Here is a 21,276-nt window from a genome sequence, read left to right on the forward strand (position 1 = left end):
TGTGGATCGATTTAAAAATGTGTGTCTTAATGCCTTGTAAAAAGTAGATCACTGCAGATCAGACTAATCATCTCTTCTTCCAATTTGTATGGGTCCACTTTGGGTTGCCCACATCCATTGTGTTTGATCAAGACTCTCATTTCCTTGGAGAGTTTTGGATGAGTTTGTGGAGAATGATGGACACCAATCTGAAGAGGAGCACAACATTTCATCCACAAACTGACGGGCAAACAGAGATTGTCAACCGCACAATGATACATTTACTCTGGGGCTATTGTGGCAAGCATCCCAGGTTGTGGGATGAGTAGCTTCCTTATGTACAACATACATACAACTGGGTAGTACATTCATCCACTCAGAGGTCACCATTCGAGACATGCTTTGTATATTTTCCAAAGGACCCCTTAGAAATGGTCTTTGAGAGAGATGAATATTCCAGTGAGAAATATGACAGGTATAAAGCACGAAAGTTCATTAAGTGAATTTAAATGATTCACCATGCAGTGTAGGAGCAGTTGGAGAAAAGTCGAGCCCAATACAAGGCTCGACATGAAAAGCATCGGGTCGATCACCAATTCTAGGTTAGAGACAGGGTGTGGGTCCACATCAACAAAGACAAAATGAAAGGGGAAGGAAAGAAGTTGATACCAATCTGATATGGCCCATTCACCATATTAGAGAAGATTGGGGACAATGATTTTTGTCTCGATTTGCTAGCATACATGCAGATGTACTCAGTGGTGAACGTTGAAAAATTAAAGCTTTATGAGCCTCCTTTGATCATGGACACCAAAGAGGTTGGTCAGGTTCATACAATGGATGAATTTGCACTATAATACTTAGAAAAACTACTCGAGGATATAATTCTTGATAGGAGAACTAAGACTTCATGATGGGGAGACGTGGAGTACCTTCGTATTGGTTACAAGGGAATGCATCCAAGTAAGGTCCGTTGGATTGAAAAGCATAAAGTGAGGGAGTAATTCCCTCACTTTGCAATTGATTGAAAAGATTTTGGCTTCCCAAAAGCTCATTAGTGGAAAGGAATGATCCAAGAGGATCCTAAAGGGACAAATTTTTAAAGTCCTCAAAATGTAGCAAAACTAGTTTCAAATCGAAGATCTTGTCATTCTGAATCCAATGATGTGAATGACACCTCAAACAGACACCATATGAGAAAGTTATGGCCTGCTGAAGTTTTTTCCAAAACAACTAATTTTTTTAGGTAGGACCCATAGTGCCACGTGGCATGCTGACGTTAGTAGTACAAATGCATAGGTCATGTGTATAGCTACTGATGTCAGCGGGGTGACATGGTTGTACGAATCGAGGATGACAAATCATCGGATGACACATGGCAGGGCTGATGTCAGCACGATGATAGGGTAGTACGGACCAATGAAATAGTGCCATGTGGCAAAGTGACATTAGCAAGGTCAGCGGTCGGTTAAGTGAGCTACAATTTGCACCGGCGGCGATCGCTAGAATACAGCCACCGACCGCGATGAATTTAACGCCTCTTTAAATGTCTGGTGACCCTCAGAATCGACAGACAATTTTTTTTACTCATATGTCTAAAACTTAAATTAAAAATTATTATTTTTTGGGCTGGTTGGTTGATGGTCAAACTCGGCCAACTGCGCCACATAAAATGTGTTATATTATATATACTGTTTCCGTGAAATGGGGGGCCAACAGGTGTCAAACTAGCATCGGCCCCATAATTGCCGAACGCCAAAACAACATCGTCGATAGTTAAACCAAACCGTGCCAGTCCAAAACTTAACGCGCCAGCAGGGGATTTGAACCTACGACCGTGGACTGACCAACAAACTTACAACCTGGCGGTCACCAAGTGGCCAAGTGGGCTGATGTAACCGAGAAACCCTGCTTTAATTTTTAAAGGGATTCAACCACTGAACGGGGAGGAGGAACTACACCCAAGGAGCCCTGCCACAATGCCTGTGAAACCTTGAGCCAGAAATCTACGCTGTGTGGCACAGTTTTCGAGAAATATTCCTAGGAATCTTGGGAGAATCTTTTTACAGAGAATCTTGCAGGGAATCTAAAAGATTCCTTAGAGCCCCAGAAGTCACCTGCTCAGAACAAGGTCAAGTTTATAGTCATTTGACACGATTTCACGCCACGAATTCAACGGTGTTGTCTATTTCTGCAGCAGAGCTTTACATTTTCAGACCATTCTAGAAAGTGGAGGTATAAGGTGTCATTTTGTAATTGATTGTAATTTTATTTCACTGCCAATTAATGAAAGAGGCCTCCCCACATTGAGCAGGGTCCGGAGACATAACCCACACTTGGTGAACTCTGTTATCAAGTTCTTTTTGTTAATCTCATCGTTGCTTTTGATTCTGCTTCTTTTATGTGTTTATGTCACTTGGTTACATGCTCTTTCATATGCAATTATGTATGTACCCTTGAAGTAAAAGATCTGGATCAAGTGATTCCCTCCTTGATCTAGGAAATGGTGGATCTGGCCCCTCTTGAGCTTCGCTTGTATTAGGAGTTACTCGATTGTTAATGAATTCAAACTAGTGAGAGAGGATGTTGTGATCCCACACCGAGTTAGGGAGTTAAGGAGGTGGACAATCCACCTAGATTCTCTCTTGGTTTTCTCGATCAAGCCCCTGCATATAAATTCCTAAAAAAATCTTAGTTTTCCTGCAATTAAACCATATTAGGCCACATATTATGACAAACACCTTTTACTCTTCTTACTAAGCATATTATAATAAAAAATGGAAATTAATGTGAGAAAAGGACAATGTTAAGGTTGGAGGATGGAATAACGATATTCAAGATATACCTATTGATGGGACTCATCACCACCCCCATGCTAAAGGTGTTTCTCATCCTCTGAGAAAATTAGTCATCCATGGCCCTGGTGGCCTCTCTGACATCCCAAGGCACCTCAGATGGTGTGCCTTATGGTGGGTAAAAGCCTACATTTGTTTCTATCTCAGTCCATTCCTTTTGCTCGTCTGTTTGGTTCCTTCCTTCTCGTAAGCCTAACAGGAAGGTTGGACTGAGTTTGAGTCCTTTCCAACTGATCTTCATCCTCTGCATGATTCTCTTGTACAGTGGTGTTCTCTCCAAGCCATTCCTTATCATTTCAGGAGAGTGATATTCTCTGATTTGTAGACTGTGGGGCAAAACATGCCATCTTCTCTGGCAATCTAGCAGACTTTTTGTTCCCAACATTCTAAAGGTGGCTTCAAAGTGCATAATGGATTTCTCCTGGGTTGCAATTTATTTTGGTGCTAAAGCAACAAAAGAGGAGATGAGGTTATGATTTCTGATGACAACCTTAGGTCTCACTAGCTCTACTCTGATATATAAGGGCTCCTTCTCCTCTTTTGTCATTACCTTTTTCACCTCCTCATCCCTTGTCTCTTCATATGTCAACCAAGATGCTAACGCCATTTACTGCATGTCTTCCAATCTTGAATTGGGATCCCAAAAAGTTATATCTGTCAAAATGAAATTGTGCATGTAGAATTCAACTAACTTTTTCCTGTCTTCCATACTATTTTTTTTGAAAAAATTAATAAATTGTCTGTAGTCTTAAAAAGGTAGAGACCCATATTGTGATAGAGTTTTTATTTCAAACAACATCAAATTTTCTTTGCGGAAGAGATCTTAAGATTTTGATGGTTGCCTGCATTGCAGGGCTTCCATGGAGAGACTTTCCATGGTGGTAAGTTGTGTTTCTTTCTCATGTAGCCTCTCTCTCAACCTTGTATTTTTTGCCTGTAGTTTCTCCTTCACAATAGACTCCCTTAGTCTCAAATCACTCAATTCGTTTCCCATTTCAGTAACTTTCTCCTCCAGGAGGCCCACATTTTCCACATCATCCACTATTCTTTGAGGAAGAGATCATAAGATTTTGATGGCTTCCTGCATTGTAGGGCTTCCATGGAGAGAACTGCCATGGTGGCAAGTTGTGTTTCCTTCTCATGCAGCCTCTCTCTCAACCTTGTGTTTTTTTCCTGCAACTGCTCCTTCAGAATAGAATCCCTTAGTCTCAAATCACTCAATTCATTGCCCATTTCAATAACTTTCTCCTCCATGAGGCCCACATCTTCCACATTCTTAGATTTGGCAATTTGCATCCACTTGTGGGTTCTGCCTCTCCCTATCTCAAGCTCATAGAGGAGTGGATTGAACAATTTTCAGGGATAATTTTTCCTCCTTCAATAGATTTGTAGTAGGACCCTAAGATAGGCCGTGGATCAGGCTCTTGGAGCTCTTGGAGGTCCTTTTCAACTGAATTTGAGGTGGCTGCTACTTCCTGCAACTCTTTTTTCTACTCCTGTAGCTTCCCATGTTCATCATGTGGCAAACTTTGGCTCTCCTGTAGCAAATTGTATCTCTCCTCTAGCTCCTGTTATTCTACCTTCTCAAAGGCAACTTGTGTCTTGGGTTTCTTGAAGTTCACTGGTCTAGTGATGGGCCTACCCACATATGCTGCATGTGACTTTGTTTTGGTTTTAGGAGAAGTGACCTCCTCAATATTTCCCTCACTGGGTCCTCCTTCTTCCTTTGTACTTGGTGATTCATCAATAATGATAGGGACCCTTGTGGGATTTTGTTGTTTCCCCTATCTAATTATGTTGCTCTTCCTGGTTTTGAAATATAGGGGACCTTGTCTTGGTTTCCTCCTTTTGGGCTTGACAGGTGTGCCCAATGTAGCCAATGTTGCAACTACTTCTTGTTCAGTATCCCCTAGAGATAGACTTGTTTGATGTGGTTGTTTCTCTGCTTCTTGGGGTTTAGAAGTCTCCTTAGGGATTATTGTTCCTTCTACTTGTTTCTTCCCCTCTTCTCCTTTAATTTTTGCTTCTCCTTCCTCTGTCTCTGCTGCCTCCTCTTCCTCTGTTTTTCTTTCCTCTTCTTTTGTTTTTGCTGCCTCTCCCTCCTTTGTTTTTTCTTTTTATTCTTCCTCTATTTTTCTTTGTTTACCTCCAATGCTAGAGGCTAGTGTTTCTCCAGGTGTGATGGATTAGGTTTCTATGAAAATTTACCTATCCATGTCCTTAAATTTAGTCCATAGGATAGGGATCCTTAAATGGCTTAAAGCATCCATCACAATTAACTTGATGAGGCCATGGTGAGCTAAGTGTTGGTTCTTTCCTTCCCTCACCTTCTGACTCATCTCAATGATTGACTGTAGGAGGAAATGGGGAACACTAAGTCTTTGAGGAAGAGGAAATTCTCCCTTGAATCTCAGCTCATGGAGCAATCTGAAGTGGTAGGCATATACCACACTCAATCTCCCTTCACAAGATATATACTTGAGGATATTGTAAGCTGCCTCATCCCAAGGGTAAGTTAGGCATTCTATTCTTACTCCATTCTTTTCTTCCACAAACTTCTCTTTCAAAATGAAGACGTTTTTCCTAGCTGTGGCACTCACTGCCTTGTCTTCTTTTCTCTAATGAATTCCTAGGGGTAAGGTGGTCACTCTGCTTATGGTTTCAGGACTTAGAGAGATGACCAACCCTCTGACAATAGTAGTGGCATTGTCTTCTCCTTAAGAATGTAATTCCATGGCAAATTCATGAGATCATCTTCATACCCCTTTAAAAACTCAAAGAAACCCAACCATTGATGTCTTTTGAATATGTTCTCTACAAGAGGGTGTTGGTGAATCCTCTTGGTGTCTAAGGGTTATATTTTTGTAAATCCTCCCCTATTTCTTCTATTGTCCCTCCTTGGTGCTACTTAGGTGTGGAATTCAAAAAATTTAAAACAATCTCAATGGTGAAACAATGTTAAATTCCTTGGTAGCAGTGAGGGAGAAGGATGCTAGAATTGATATTAACCAAACTCTTTTTCTTTGCTTCTAACCACAACAATTTCCAAAAATACCTCCTACTGCTTAACTGGTTGTTACAGGCTATCAATTTCAGGTAGACTTGTCATGTAAATGGATGTAAAAACAAGGAAGGAGGATGCCACTTACTTCTTCTCAAAACAACTTTATATGTGTATGATGGTTTTGAGACAATTTCAAGCCACTGTGGCTCCTTTTTCACCTTTCAATTTCTCATGTAGCTTATTCTTGACCCTCTTGTAGCATCTCAGACTTGCCTGTAGCTTCCTCCTATAGCACCCGTAGATAGGGTTCAAAACTTCTCGGTGGCACCCTAGGTGGTCTGATACAATAGCTCATATCTAACTATTTTTTGGACTGAGCAATGGTGCAAATGAAGTCGAGCCCAATACATAATATTATCTTTGGGGTAAAAGCTCAGAGTGCTCCGGTGACCTGGAATATACACAAGGTTCCTTTTTTGACTCTTGTCCCCACTCCTTATAATCATTTCTCTTTTCCTCGTGATTATCACCCCACTCTTTGTGAACACCACCTCACTTTGAGTTGACATCTCCATGTTGCATGGGTGACTAATACAAACTTAAGTTTACTAGCCGAGGGTGTCCAAGTTCACTGGCCACCTCCAGCTTATTAAAACTTCTTTCTGGACCATTACGCATTTTAGTCATTTTATGCATAGGGAAGAGGTGAGGGTTTCCATTGCTGAGCCTACCCATGGATCGAATTACTGGACATGGTTTCATGTTGGAGTTGGGCCATATAACATCGTTATCTCAGATGGAGTTAATTCTTTTGCTTGTTTCTTGTGCATGCCTTCATAACTTGATGATACCTTGACTGATAACTTTGTTGTGTGTGTGTGTAGGTGCCTGTATGATGTCTAGGCTGTTGTTGCTTGTGAAATTCCTTCCTAATGATGATGTGTCCCTTCCTGGCTGCAAACATGGCTCCATCATGCTTCCTGTGGGTGGAGAAAAAGGATCTCAAATATTTCTGTCATGACTTCACAGGCTGGTACAAGAGGAGTTTTCTCCCTATAATAGTCATTTAATTCTCCCTTGAAGTTTTCGTCCTACATGTTGGTGTTGAGGGGAAGTGGTGAAAAGTCATGAGGAAGTGGTGTATATGTTGGAGGAATAGAAAACAAGGCTTTCAGTGGTTTTTTTTTAGAGGTAGGGCAGAGTGGAGATTTTGAACAAGTTTTGGTGAAATGGAATGGATGGGTGATGAATGAATCATTGAAGGGTCCCCTTTATTATTTCCTAGAGGAAGCATGGCCTTTTGGTTTTTTCTTCTCATTAGATCCCCCTCCTGTAGCTTCATAGTCTCCTCTTGTAGCATTATAGGACCTCCTGTAGCGATACAGGCCCCCCTTGTAGCATCACAACGAGGAGGTGAAATTTGGGTTTCTTGTTGATTAGATGGTGGAGAGAGATGGTTATGTGAATATAGAGTATGGATATGAGGTGTGTGGATGGGAGGATGGATGGAAACTTGTAGGTTTTTCCATGTAACCATAAAATCTGCCAAGTGTGTGTAGTCCCACAAAAGAAAAATAATGTTAGCAGAAATGGCGTAAGAGATCCCTCCTTATGCTCATGTTTTCTCTTTTCTTTTTTTTCTTTTTCTCTTTTTTGAGACAAGCTACTACCTCTGTAGAGGTTTTCCACTTGCATGCCTGCCCTAGGCGCCTTAGAGGAGGTTTTCACCTGGGGATATTTTATTTTATTATTTTATTTTTTTCTCTTAGGCTGCCTCATAGAGGTTTTCAACCCTGGAGTTGGACTTAGATGCCTCATAGAGGTTTTCATCCAGGCCTTCTTATTTTTCTTTTATTTTTTCATATATTTTCAGGAATATTGTGAACTGGAAACTATGAGCCTTCCAATCACATTTAGCTCTCTGCTGACTAAACTGACAAATTCTCCCTTGGACAGAGGTCTTCCATATAGCTTCAGCCTATAACCATTTACAAGTAGGGGAATACCTTCCTCATCAATGGTTCTGATCGGAACAGATACATTTTCATAACAGTTATCTACTAGATATGGACCCAACCATCTTGTCATTAGCTTTCCTTTGAAATATTTGAACTTAGAATCATATAACAATGCCCAATATCCTTGAAAAGCCTCTTCCTTATATGTTTGTCATGCCAGATATTTCTTTGCAATTTTATGACCTCAGTGTGTAGGAGAGCTTGCATCTTGAACTCATCTAAGCCATTAAGTTGGAGCAACATTTCTTGTTGTGTTATGGTGAACTCTAAGTCCAACTGAGTTTCCATCCTTAAGGTGTTATATTCAAACTCAATAAAAAGCAAAGCCTTCTTCCTATAAGCCAATTATATGGAGTGAACCTTGTGGTGGTTTTTCAAGTGGTGTTGTAGGCTCAAGTGGCCTCCACTAGTCTATCTGGCCAATCTTTCTTGTTGCAGCTGCTAACATCCTTGGTTGGAATTCTTTCCAATGCTTTATTTGTGATCTCTACTTGCCCATTTTCTTGAGGGTGATAGGCAATGGATGTCCTGTGCTTGATATGATGTTGCCTCATGAGATCTTCAAGTAGTTTTGATGTGAATTTTGCTCCTTGATCGATGACTACATCCCTTGAATACCCAAACTTGTACTGAGGTGTTTTCTCTTAAAAACTCAACCACCTTCTACTCAGTTTCTTCGTTAACTGCCTTTGTCTCATCCCACTTTGTTAAGTAATCAATGCACACAATGATGTACTTCTTCTATGCCGATGTTGGATCAATTGGCCCAATGAAATCCATGCCCTACTTGTCAGATGGCCCTAAGACCTCTTGAGGTTGTAAGGGAATTTCATCCCTGGGTGTGGGCTTGCCCATCCTTTGGCTGGTGCTATATCTCCTTACATCTTGATGTAAAGTGGGCCAATAGTAACCAACCTATAAAACTTTAAAGGTTGTCCTATTAGCAACAAAATGACCCCCACAAGGTCCATCATGGCATGCTGAGAGGATGTAAAATACCTCTTCTTCCCTTACACATCTCCTCAAGATCTGATCTGGTACCAATATGAAAATATTGCCCCCAATCGAAGTGAAAGGAGCACTTTTCCTTACAATATTTCTTTTCTCCTTGGATGACAAATTAAAGGGAACCTCCAAGCAACCAAGTAGTTGTCTATGTTAGAAAACCAAGGAGAAAGCACCGAGATGGAAAAGAGGTGTTCATCTAGAAGTTGATCATCCACCATCTCCTCATTATCTGTAGGCAAGGTTAGTCTTGACAAGAAATCTGCAACCACATTTTCTTTCCCTGGTTTGTCAATAATAGTCAAATCAAATTGTTGTAACAATAACAACCATCTAATTATCTTGGCATTGACATCAGGCTTATTCATTAAATACTTAATGGATGCATGATCAATATGAACAAAAGTTTGATACCCAGTGATATAGTGCCTGAATTTGTTTAAAGAATGTACTACAACTAAAAGTTCTTTTTTCAGTGACAGTGTAATTCAACTCAACTTTAGAAAGATTCTTACTAATGAAATAGATAACATAAGGCAATTTATCTTCTACTTGTCCTAAGGCTTCCCCCACAACTTTATCTGATGCATCAGTGTGGATATGGAAAGGCAATGCCTAGTTGGGACCCCTAAGGATGGGTGCAGTGGTCAACTTTTCTTTCAACACTTCAAGGGCCTCTTGATAGTTGCTTGTCCAACAAAAATATGAATCCTTGGCCAGTAATCCAAACAAAGGTGAAGCCATTTTACTAAAATATTTGATGAACCTTCTATAATACCCAACTAATCCCAAGAAACTCTTGACATCTATTTGATTTTGAGGGGTAGGGATCCTTTTTGATGATGGAAATCTTGTTTGGGTCAACCTGTATCCCTTCCTTGGATATGGAATGGCCAAGGATAGTCCCTGCATTCATCAAGAATTCACATTTCTCAGGGCTCAATGAGAGATTCATTTCAATACATTTCTTCAAGACTTTGCACATATTAGAGAGATCTTCCTGGAAGTCACACCCATAAAGAGTGAAATAATCCATGTATATCTCGACAGAGTCATGAACAAGTTCAACAAAGATACTTAAAACCGCCCTCTAAAAAGTAGCAGGGGCATTGCACAAACCAAATGGGAGAACTCTATAGTCAAAAGTGCCCAGGGGCATGTAAATGTAGTCTTGTCTTGGTCTTCAGGGCTGATCTGGATCTAATTGTATCCACTAAATCCATCCAAGAAGGAAATTTTTTTCTTTCCTGCAATACCATATAGGACTTGGTCAATGAAGGGAAAGGGAAAATGGTATTTCTTTGTGGCCTTGTTAAGCTCTCTATAGTCAACACAAATCCTCCACTTTCCATTATTATTTGGGACTAAAACTAGAGGGGACACCCACTCACTATCTGAAATGGGGTATATGAACCCTACATCTAGTAGCTTTTGTAATTCTTCCTTTAAAATGTACTTAAGAAATGGGTTCATCCTCCTCTAGGGTTGGCACACAAGTTTTCATCCCCCTTTTATGTAAATATGATGAGTAAAAACCGAAGGATGCACCCTTTTCATTTCCTTATAATCCCAAGCAAAAGCGTCTAAGTGTTCGCTCAATATTTTGCATAATTGTTCTTTTTGTTTGGCTAAAAGAGAGAGCCGATCTTTAAATTTCTTGATGGGCCAAATTTTACAATCTTGACATGCTCTTGACTTGATTCAATCGAGCATAATTCAGTCCAAGGATTACTCCCATATTCTTTCACCAATTCATTAATTGGTATGGCATTGGGAGGTTGGTTCTGTAAGATATGGTCAATAAGGTCATCGTCATCAGATTTCCCCCCTTTTATAACAGTGTCTAGAGTGTATATTGGGTAGGGGTTGTGTGATAAAATTCATCCTTTTCATCATCCTCTAAACACAAGGGTAAGTCATGTTTAATAGAATGATGAGCGAGAGGATACAATACGAGTTGTTTTGATAGATGTCCAATCTTAATAGTCATGTTCCCAATCCTACAACTACCGTAGGAATCAACAATGGCCAACCAAGGTCTTCCTAAGATGAGAGGATAGCCATTAAACTTGGTTTTGGGCTGGAGAACGAGGAAATCAGTAGGATACTCCCAGGAGTTAATGGAGACCATAATATATTTAACAATTTCCTCAGGAGCTACTTCGGATTTGTCTTCAAGCTACAACATTGTGGTGGTATTCCTCAAAGCCCCTTGGAGATTTAGCTTTAGCATGGTTTCCGTAGTCATCTCATTGATTGCAGCCCCAAGATCAATCAGTGTATTAGGGACCATAATGCCATCAATGTGCACATCCACTACTGGGCTACCAAGGTCTAGGAATTTTAGGAAGATCACCCTCAAGCATGAGATCAAATAGTTTCCCAACAACATTGATGGTGGGGGTGTCTCTTTTTCTACTCCCAGGATTTTTGAAACATTTTTCCTTGATAAGCTTATTATAGATTGTAACATTTTTAATGGCCTGGATAAGGGATATCTTAAAACACAAATTCTTCAATTCTTAAAGAAGTTCAACCTCTTATGGGGTGTGTTGGCTAGGGTGAATCAACCTTTTAGGAAAGGGAGGTGGATTGACTTGAAGAGCACTCTCTTCCTTCTCTTATTCAAGCTCTTTATATGGAGAAGGTGGATGATTATCTAGGAGCACTCTCCCAGATCGAATCTTGATCTCTTGGATTTCCACAACATAAGCAGGAGAGGATGTATACCTATTGTGCCTGCTTGTTGTTCAGGTTCAAATTGGGTTGAGCAGGCATTTGAGGTTGCTTAGGTGGAGTAGGATGAGCGAGCTATGGTTGAGGTTGGGGTGGAGGCAGTAAAGTAGGAGGCTAGTTGGCTTTAGGCCTCTAACCTTGTGATGTTTTGCCCCATTTAGAAGATTGGGGAGGATATGGCTGACAGGTCGAGGAGGATATGGAGGAGCATAAGGCTAAGAAGGAGGCGTTGACCATGATGGATGAGTGGAAGTGTATCAAGGTTGGAAAGGTGAATTCTAATTTGGATTGTAATACGAGTAATGTGCACCTTACATGCCTTATTGATAGGGTTGAGGTCCTTGAGGCCTTCTTTGATTAATGAAGCAAAGTTGCTCTCACCCACCTTTTGTCCCTTGGTATACAAATTTTAGGCTTAACAAAGAGGGCCATTTTTCTATTGCATGGTCAAAGACTAGGCGTACTTTTATGAAATTTAATGGGTATTCATTCTTAGGATTTATTTTAGTTCATTTAGGGTAGAAAATAGCTAGTGCCCTCTCCGCTTCCTCTTACTTTCTGCTGATTTAAATCATATCCATTTTCAATGCAAAGGTATGCAACATTTCACTCTTGAAATCCCCCAACATGTTCCTTATCTCATTCTTGATGGATGTTGTGGAGGGAGAGGAATTGACCAAGCCTTGACTAGGCCTACCCTTATTCCTAGCACCCCTAGAGTGATTCTTGTATACAATTTTGATGTCATCATAGGCTAATTGATAAATATCTCTTCCATATAGCATGTTGAGGGTTTCCAACACATTATACCTTATCCCTTAGAGAAGAACTTTCTTGAGTGACTCAAGATCAAGGGTAGAGTTGACCCTCCTATAATTGAGTTGAAATCTCTCCTCATAGTCCTCTAGGGATTCATCAGGTCCAAGAGTCATTCTAGAGATCTATTCCTTGGTTTCTTTGGACCTACAGTAGTCCACACATTTGATATTGAAGGCCTGTTACATTTGGGCCTAGGTAGTGATGTTGCCCCCAAGCAAGCCCATAAATCAGAACAAGGCTGCATCTTTAAGGTTAGAGGGGAACGACTTCAACTTCTTCTCATCAAAGGCGTAGTCATAGGTCCTACAAACAACAACAAATTCAAACATGAAGGTATCAGGATCCTCAGGGGTTAAGCCATGGAAGTGTGGAAGGGAAGCAGGGCTTATATTATTCATTCTAGAATCTCCATTGGTTTCTCTGATGGGGAAACCCCCATTGTTCCTGTTTTCAGCCATAGTTTGGGTAAGTGAAGTGGGTTCTTCTTCCCCAATAGGTTCTTCAAAAATTTCATGTTTCTCATCTAGAGGGCCTTCTAACTCCCCTATAGTCAGAGATGGAAGTTCACAGTCACCGCAGAAGAGTGAAGGTTGACTACTTGAGGGTGAGGGGGTTTTTGGTAAGAATTTTCCTTGATTATCCCTACTCCTACGAGGCATGATTTAATTTGTATTTATATTTTTTTTTCAAAATTGAATGCAAGCAAAAAATAATGCTTAAGTATAAACAAAATCTACTTAGAGACCTCCCCGGAAATGGCACCAAAATGTGGTGAGGCCTGGTATTGCACCAAGAATGTTGCAACTCCCAAGGGCTCCTCAACTCAAATTATCAACCCGAGGTTTGTGTAAACTTAGAGGTGACAGTGCTATATGCACAGTGGGTTAGATTCTACTCATGCCACCATCAATTATGACATTAGATCAAGGTGTTCAAAGGCCATTCCTCCTACTGAACTATAGTGAAATCTTGTTGATGAAATCATAATTGAAAACTGATTCTAGCTATGAAAGTGAAAATTCCATTTGTTCAACTTGTAGATGTTAATTAATCATTTCATGAAAGGAAAAGGGCTAATATACTTGCAGAAGGAAAGCTACTCTATCTTGCATAATTCATCAAATCAACAACATAATTTCATGTATCATCTATCTATTTCACACTTGCTTGAAAATAAGAAATCTAACTTGTATCATGCTTGTGATTGAAAAAAACTAATTCTACTATGTTTTGTAGTGAGGAAAAGGAATGGTTGGAGTGGTCTAGGAGCTTCTCTTGATCATCAAATCACAACTTGGGGTCATTATTCATCTTGACTAAGCTAAGGTTGAAGTGGGTAGAAAATCAGGTGAAGAAAAGTGTTGCTACATTCCTGCTACAAGAGGTCCTGTATTACTACAGGAGGACTTGTAATGCTATAGGAGGGGTTCTGAGAGCCTTTTTAGGGTTGAGATGATGTATTGAGGGCATGAATAGGTAGATGAAGGTTAAAGAGAGTGAAGGAAGGTTGGGGAAACCTCCTAGCCAAACCTAGGACCTCTCATAGGTCTGTCTTGCACCAGGATGAATGCCCACAGTGTCCTAATTTTCCTAGGCAGAGTGACTGTGGAAACAAAGTTTTGGGGGAAAAATTGAGGGATGGAAAGAGAAGATGGAGAATTCCAAAATGGAGGTGAAAGAGGTGCCCTCACTTACACATAAACACAACTTTGCAACCAACCACATACATACATCAATTGATCATTAACACAATGATATAAATTATGATGAAAAACACGAATTGAATTTGAATAACAACTATTTTATGCCATAACACTACTCTGATAACTGAACTGACTCCTAAGTTACAGAAAGTAAATATGAAGAAGCAAAATTAGCATCTATCTATTTCCAAGAAATCATAAACATAATGTTTTTGGGCTGAGATTGTGAATCCTTCCAACCATTCTCCCACAAGAGAGGTGATGTAGAAGCCTGCAATCACAGGTTTTTATAGTTTAACCTTTTCTGTAATGAAATGCTTGGAACTAAGAACAAAAAAAATTACAAAAGAGGGACCAAAGCCTCTAAGTTGGGCTCAAAACCAACAGTCTCAACCCTCTAAAACTAACTCAGATGCAGTTTAATAACCAACTTCTCATTATCAGAAATTAAAAGTCTCATACATCACATGAAAGTAAAAATAACAATGTCAAGCTCTAAGCTCAATAGCTACACCTAGCTAAATCAAAACTTCAAATCCTAATGAGATTTTCATCTTGTTTATTTATACAAAAGGGCAGCTGATAGCAACTCTCTTGAAAATAGGAGTGATTCCCTCCCTGATCTCGGAAATGGTGGATCTGGTCCCTCTTGAGCTTCAATTGTACTAGGAGTTACTCGGTTGTCAATGAAATCGAACTAGTGAGAGAGGATGTTGTGATCCTAAGTTGAGCTAGGTAGTTAAGGAGGTCGAACACCCCCTAGATTATCTCCTGGTTGTCTCCATCAAGCCCCTACATAGTAAATTCTTAAAATATGCTTCTTTTTTCCACAGTTAAACCACATTAGGCCACATACTATGACAAACACCTTTTACTCTTCTTACTAAGCATATTATAACAAAAAATGTGAATTAATGTGAGAAAAGGATAATTTTAAGGCTAGAGGATGGCATAATGATCTTCAAGATATACCTATTGATGGGACTCATCAACAATAACAAAAGTTGTCGAATTCTTTATGAAAGAAACTAAACAACCACGACTATCTAAGGATATAATCTTGGAATACATTCTTGAACTATTAAAATAAGAACATTTTGGTTCTCGCTGAGTAGAATTACTGAATATGCTGAAAAATTGTAATGGAAGAAGATAAAAAGGGGAAAATATTTGAAAACTCTCACAAGGAAATCAATTAGAAGACCATGATCTATAAGTCGACTTAGAAATAAATGGATATATGGTTAGACAAGTTGTGGTGGATTTTGGCTTGTAGGTAAACATTCTTCCAAGAGAAACATGGATTAATATGGGTCGACCGAACTTGCACAAAATGACTAATTATCTTAAACTAGTTGACCAAATATTTATTGAACCAATAGGGATGCTGCGACATGTACAAAATTCCATAATGGGGATCTCGATGATAGTTGACTTTGAAGTCATCAGCTTAGTTGACGAAATCTCTGCATACCTGACATTAGTTGATCGACCTTGGGGAATAAAAATGAAGGCGACAATATTATTGGAAAAAGATAGAATTAAGGTCAAATGTAACAATAGTAATATTATCATCCCCTTAGACCCCTGAGAAGGAAAGCATTGGGTTGAATATTTTGCTGAAGAAGCTGAAATGAGACAAATCTATCAAGTACTACATAAAGATCATGACCATGTTGAACTGAATGTTGATGGTGAAATTCTGACAGGATCTCCACTTTCCATCAGACAAAACTTTGACATGAAGATTTATGAATGGCAGATTGAAAATTATGAATCCAAAGCAAAAGAATGTTGGACAATTCAGGCCATTCCGACCTCAAAAATTCATCCATGTTATTCTATTAAAGCAATACCAATTGTACAATTTTTTATTATTATCGAGAAACACCTTCTCTACTTCCGATAGATCTAATAAATGATTCCAGTAACATCATTCGATTTAAAGAAATGGTGTCTCCTATCGTTCATGTCGATCAAGTAACAAAGTCTATCAAAGAACATGGCAGAATGTAGAGTCTGGTACAAAGTGTCATTGGACAAGCTATGAGATCGTGGGATAGCCATTCATCTTGACTTCAAACGTGGAAAACTACAACAAAATATTTTATGGAATGATTCAGAGGGAAAAAATTATCTGCATAAACAAACATATCCACTTTTAGTGCAAGACAAGATCCTGTCAGTGATATTCAAACATGTGAATTAGAATGGAGAAGGATCGATTATAAAGATGAGTAAGTTTAGCCACATATGTTCCCAAACACCTTGGATGACCTACCAAATAAATGGTACAAATTGGAAGAAGCTCATGGTTAATCACTTCAATGGAAAGAATTAAGGGAAAACTTCATCAAGGATTTTGAGTTCAAATTAGACGAATCAAACTTAAAGGATGCAGTTCAGAAAATTAAAGATTTTATCATAGAAAAACCAACCTACCACCGAAAATCAGTCAATGCCTCAGTGACCTGTAATTATATATCATGTACATATGATAAAGAAAGAAGGTCAGTCGTTTAGAAATAGAAAAATCACCTATTACTGGTCAAAGCTTTTGCTTGAACAAAAATCATCCTGAAAATTATAAAAGAATTCAAACAATATATAAAGTTAGTAAACAAGAAGAAGCCGAGAAATTAGAAAAATTAGACTTTCCGATAGAATATCAAAAAAATAAAAGTCAGAGAACAACAACTCGATGAATTTAAAGCACCCAACTGGATGGATGTCGAGATTAAAATATACGAAGTTGACATATCCAATGACGATTGACTGAAAATTGCTCGACTTGGTGATCACTGGTCGTAGAAACAAATCTCCAAATTTGTCAATTTACTTAAGGAATACCAAGATGTATTTGCTCAAGATTATAAAATATTAAAAAGGACTAATCAAGGAAATGGGAGAAATGAAACTCAATCTTATTCCAGGAGCTAAACTAATAAAGAAAAGACCTTATAAGATTGCACACAAGTATAAACCCATTGTGCAAAAAGAAATTGAAGGAATGCTAGTCATTGGTATTATTTACCCTATGGAAACATCAGAGTGGGAAATCCCTATGTTCGTTTAGTCAAAGTAGCATTACTCGACCAAACTACGCATTTGCATTGATTATCGAGGATTAAATAAATTAATAGTCATTGACCCATTCCCCACCCCATTTGCTGAGTAAATCCTAAATGAGGCCGCGGGACATGAATGATATTCCTTCACTAATGGATTCTTGACCTATAATCATGTACCAATAGCGGAAGAAGATTGAGAAAAAATAACTTTTGTTACTGAATTTGGATCTTTTTCTTACATAGTAATGCCTTTCGGATTGAAGAATGCCCCAACAATATTCTCAAGGATAGTTGTCAAAGCATACCAAGAGTATATCTATAAAATAATGAAAATACATTTCGACGATTGGATAATGTACACATTACTAAAAGTTCATATTTAGTGTCTATGAATAATACTTGAGAGATTCCATCACTAATACATTTGGGTAGAAATTTCGATGGCGGAATCCGAAGGAACAGATAAATCAGAAAACGTGTCGGAAGTTAAATATTTTCTTTTTGTGTTTTGATTTTTGTTTTTTTTGCTAAAATCCCGACACCCGTCGAACATCCAATGGGAATTATTTAAAGGTTGAATTTTTGATAGAATGTACTATATTGTCGCTTATCCGACGTTTTTCCTATAATCCCTCCCGTCGTCGAATATCCAACAGGAGTTCTTTACCGTCGGATATCCAACGCTATATCCAATACGAAAATGTGTTGTCGAATTTCCGACAAATGAAAAATAATTGTTGCATAACGTTCAATTCCACCATTAATGGCTTTTTGCACTAACAACATCTAATATGGGACCGCTTTATGTTGATCAATTTAACTAATTAAAATAAATGTAACAATAATATATATATATATGTGTGTGTGTGTGTGTGCCCTAACATCATATAACTTTGACATAGTTGCTATATATATTAGTTGCAATTGCTTTGAAAGGTTGTAGGTTTATTTTGAGGTTAATTTTTGAACAAAATCATCATTGAAAGTTTGCTGACAAAAAATGTCATATAACATTCCTCAAGGAGACCAAGGATACATGGTATTGACATTGAGGGATTATGAGGACCGAAAATGTTATTGCCCTTGTAGAAATTGAGGGCTTGAGGCCAAGGAGAATTCTAATAAAATTAGCTAAAAAGCATTGTAGAGACTATGGATACACTGGAGGGAGACATGAATATCATCCATTTATAAGTTATTTATTATATTTCTTTGTATTTTAGATTTTTTTGTAAAATTTTATATGTATATTGTATTTTAGACTGTATGTCTTTGTATTGTAAATTGTATTATCTTTCTATTAAATGTATTTTATAATATTCTTTTGGGAGGTGTTTAAACTATGTTGTCATCTTGATGTGGACTAGAAATATTATTTGTTTGTTTTTGTTAGGGTCGATTAAGGGGTTAATTATTTTATGGGCTTAGGGATAAGGGGTTATTGTTTAAGGATTTAAGGGTTATGGGTTAGGGGTTAAGGGGTTGTTGTTTAAGGATTTAGGGGTTAAGGACTTAGGGGTTAGGGGTTTAAGGGCTTAGGGGATTTGGGTTAAGGTGTTAGGGAGTTAATATATGTTCAGGGGGTTAATTTGGACCTAGAGGATTTAGAGGTTAATCATGGGTTTTTATGGAGCATTATTAATAAGTTTTCAAAATATATTATGCAAAATATGATAGTAAGAAAGAATATGACATTATAATGATGAATGCAAAATAAGGTCAATATGTTTTTTTATTATGGGCATGACTATATATCTCGGAAAGTGTCTCACTTCCTACATGTCAAGAAAAGCAACATCGTTCTTAGATTTTTTCAACATATTCTTAAATATCTTGATAAATTGCACAAGCATCATCATTGATTTGTTGTCTTTGTTTCATGGTCTCAACTAAGTTGTCTTTCTCTATCTTTGTTGTCTTTGTTTTCCTTAAATATTATATTTGTAAATTTTTGTTATATCGATGTTTCAATATTTCCTATATATACTAATATTACTTTATTGATTATAATTGATTAGTATGCCCCCCCTAGGGCATTGCTCGATAAGGAATAGGTGGTTGTAGTACAAGCATCTGTTCAAGAAGATGGAGTGATTAATATTTAGGATCAAGCTAATGATCCTATGGAAGAAGATAATGATGCTAATAACATAGTTGAAGAAGATGGGACAAATAGATTGATCCAGGAGGCATTTAATAATGTTGGAATGGGTGATGATGACAACCAATATGATGACTGTGATTTTGATTTACCTGTACTTGAGAGGGAAACTAAACCTCTTTATGAAGGCTCAAAAACATCTCTTCTCTCTATTATATTGTTGTTGGTCAACATAAATGTGGTGAATAGTTTGTCAAACACATGTGTGACACAAATCCTAAGGTATGTAATATATTTTGTGACATTTAAGACTATATACATGATAAAGCAATTATGTTTTTCATTTTTTTTAATGTTAGTACGTCGACCTACCTCATTTCATTAAATCGTAACATTTGGATGCAATATGTACGATTAATATTGTTTAAAACATTAACCAGTACTATTGTTTTATGTTGTAGATTATTAGGTGAATTTTTGTTAACACCATCAAATGTTTAACCTCGTTTGTACCGAGATTTACATGCCACTATGAAAGATATTGGAATGGAGTATCAAATTATTCATGCATTCCCTAATGATGATATTCTCTATTATAAATAACACATGTTGAAAGACAAATTCCCAAAATATGATGAGAGTAGATATCAAACCAATAAAGTAATAAAAAAGGTGCCTCGCAAGGTTCTTTGTTATATTCCCATACTTCCACATATGCAACAATTGTTCAAGTGCAAAAGCGTATCAAAACTTATGGATTACCATGGGACAAATAGAAGTGAATATGGTGTTCTTTGAATGCATGCAAATGGATATGCATTTAGGAATATAGAGGAAAAATGGCTAGAGTTTAAAAGAGAACCTCATAATCTTAGTCTTTCATTAGGAGATGATGGTGTCAATCCATTTGGAGAGCCCAGATCTACTTACTCTGCGTGGCCAATTTTTGTTATCAATAATAACATTCCTCTGTGGAAGTCAATACAAAGGGAGAACATATTGTTGACAATGATTGTTCCAGGTATTAATTTGTTTAGATTTTTTTTAGCACGATAACATCTCCGATTTGTCTTATTTGTTTCATAATTATGTCCTATTTTTGTTGTTGTTAATTTACTCATATATGTTGAATTATGCCTTATAATTTTTTTTTATTTACTCATATATGTAGTAATTATGTATTGTATGTTCAATCAATTAGGTAAGTACCACGTCAAAGATATGAATGTATATATCAAGCCTCTTATCGATGAGTTAATGGAGTTTTGGAATAATGTCACTATGTATGATATCTATAGACCAGTAGTTGCACAAAGGGAATTTGAATTCCATGCAATGTTTGTATGGACAATTCACGATGCTACCATGCACTTTAATAATGTTTAATTTTATGAAGTTCAATTCAATTATGTTTTTTAAATAGTTCGACCTTCATTGTACATACTTAAAATAATTGATATAAAAAATATTCCATTTTTTGTAGGTCTTCAAACAAAGGGTAAATTTGCTTGTCTAGTTTTTGGTCATAAGATGAAATATTTCCGTTCAAGAAGCTTAGGAAAGGAGGTGTTTGATGAGTATAGGAACTTCCTTTCTAAGAACCATAGGTAATGAAGTACCAAAAAAAATCTTTTCAATGGGAAAGAAGAGACCAGATTAAGACAACAAAGAATGGCACCTCATGCATGGAAGTTGCAATATAATAGAGTCTATCAACGTAAGGATCGAATTGTCTATGTATCAATATACATTATATGTTTAGATTATTTTAATTTTTTATGGCATTTTTTTTCGCTGTGCTAATTAACAAGTTATATTGTTGTTATAATATCTTTAACTATGATTCATGTTGTAGGTCGTTAAGGAATTAATAATAGGGCATTTCCATGAGGGATGAAAAGTTATCCCGAGAAATTCAATAGACTCCCCTACTATAAGCACCTAGAAATTGTTCATTTGTTTGATAAAATGCACATCGGGAAGAA

The sequence above is a fragment of the Pinus tabuliformis genome, chromosome 3_2, assembly GCF_031772625.1.
Source record: "Pinus tabuliformis cultivar Carrire ecotype Pingquan chromosome 3_2, CPIR1, whole genome shotgun sequence".
In the NCBI taxonomy this organism is placed as follows: domain Eukaryota; kingdom Viridiplantae; phylum Streptophyta; class Pinopsida; order Pinales; family Pinaceae; genus Pinus; species Pinus tabuliformis.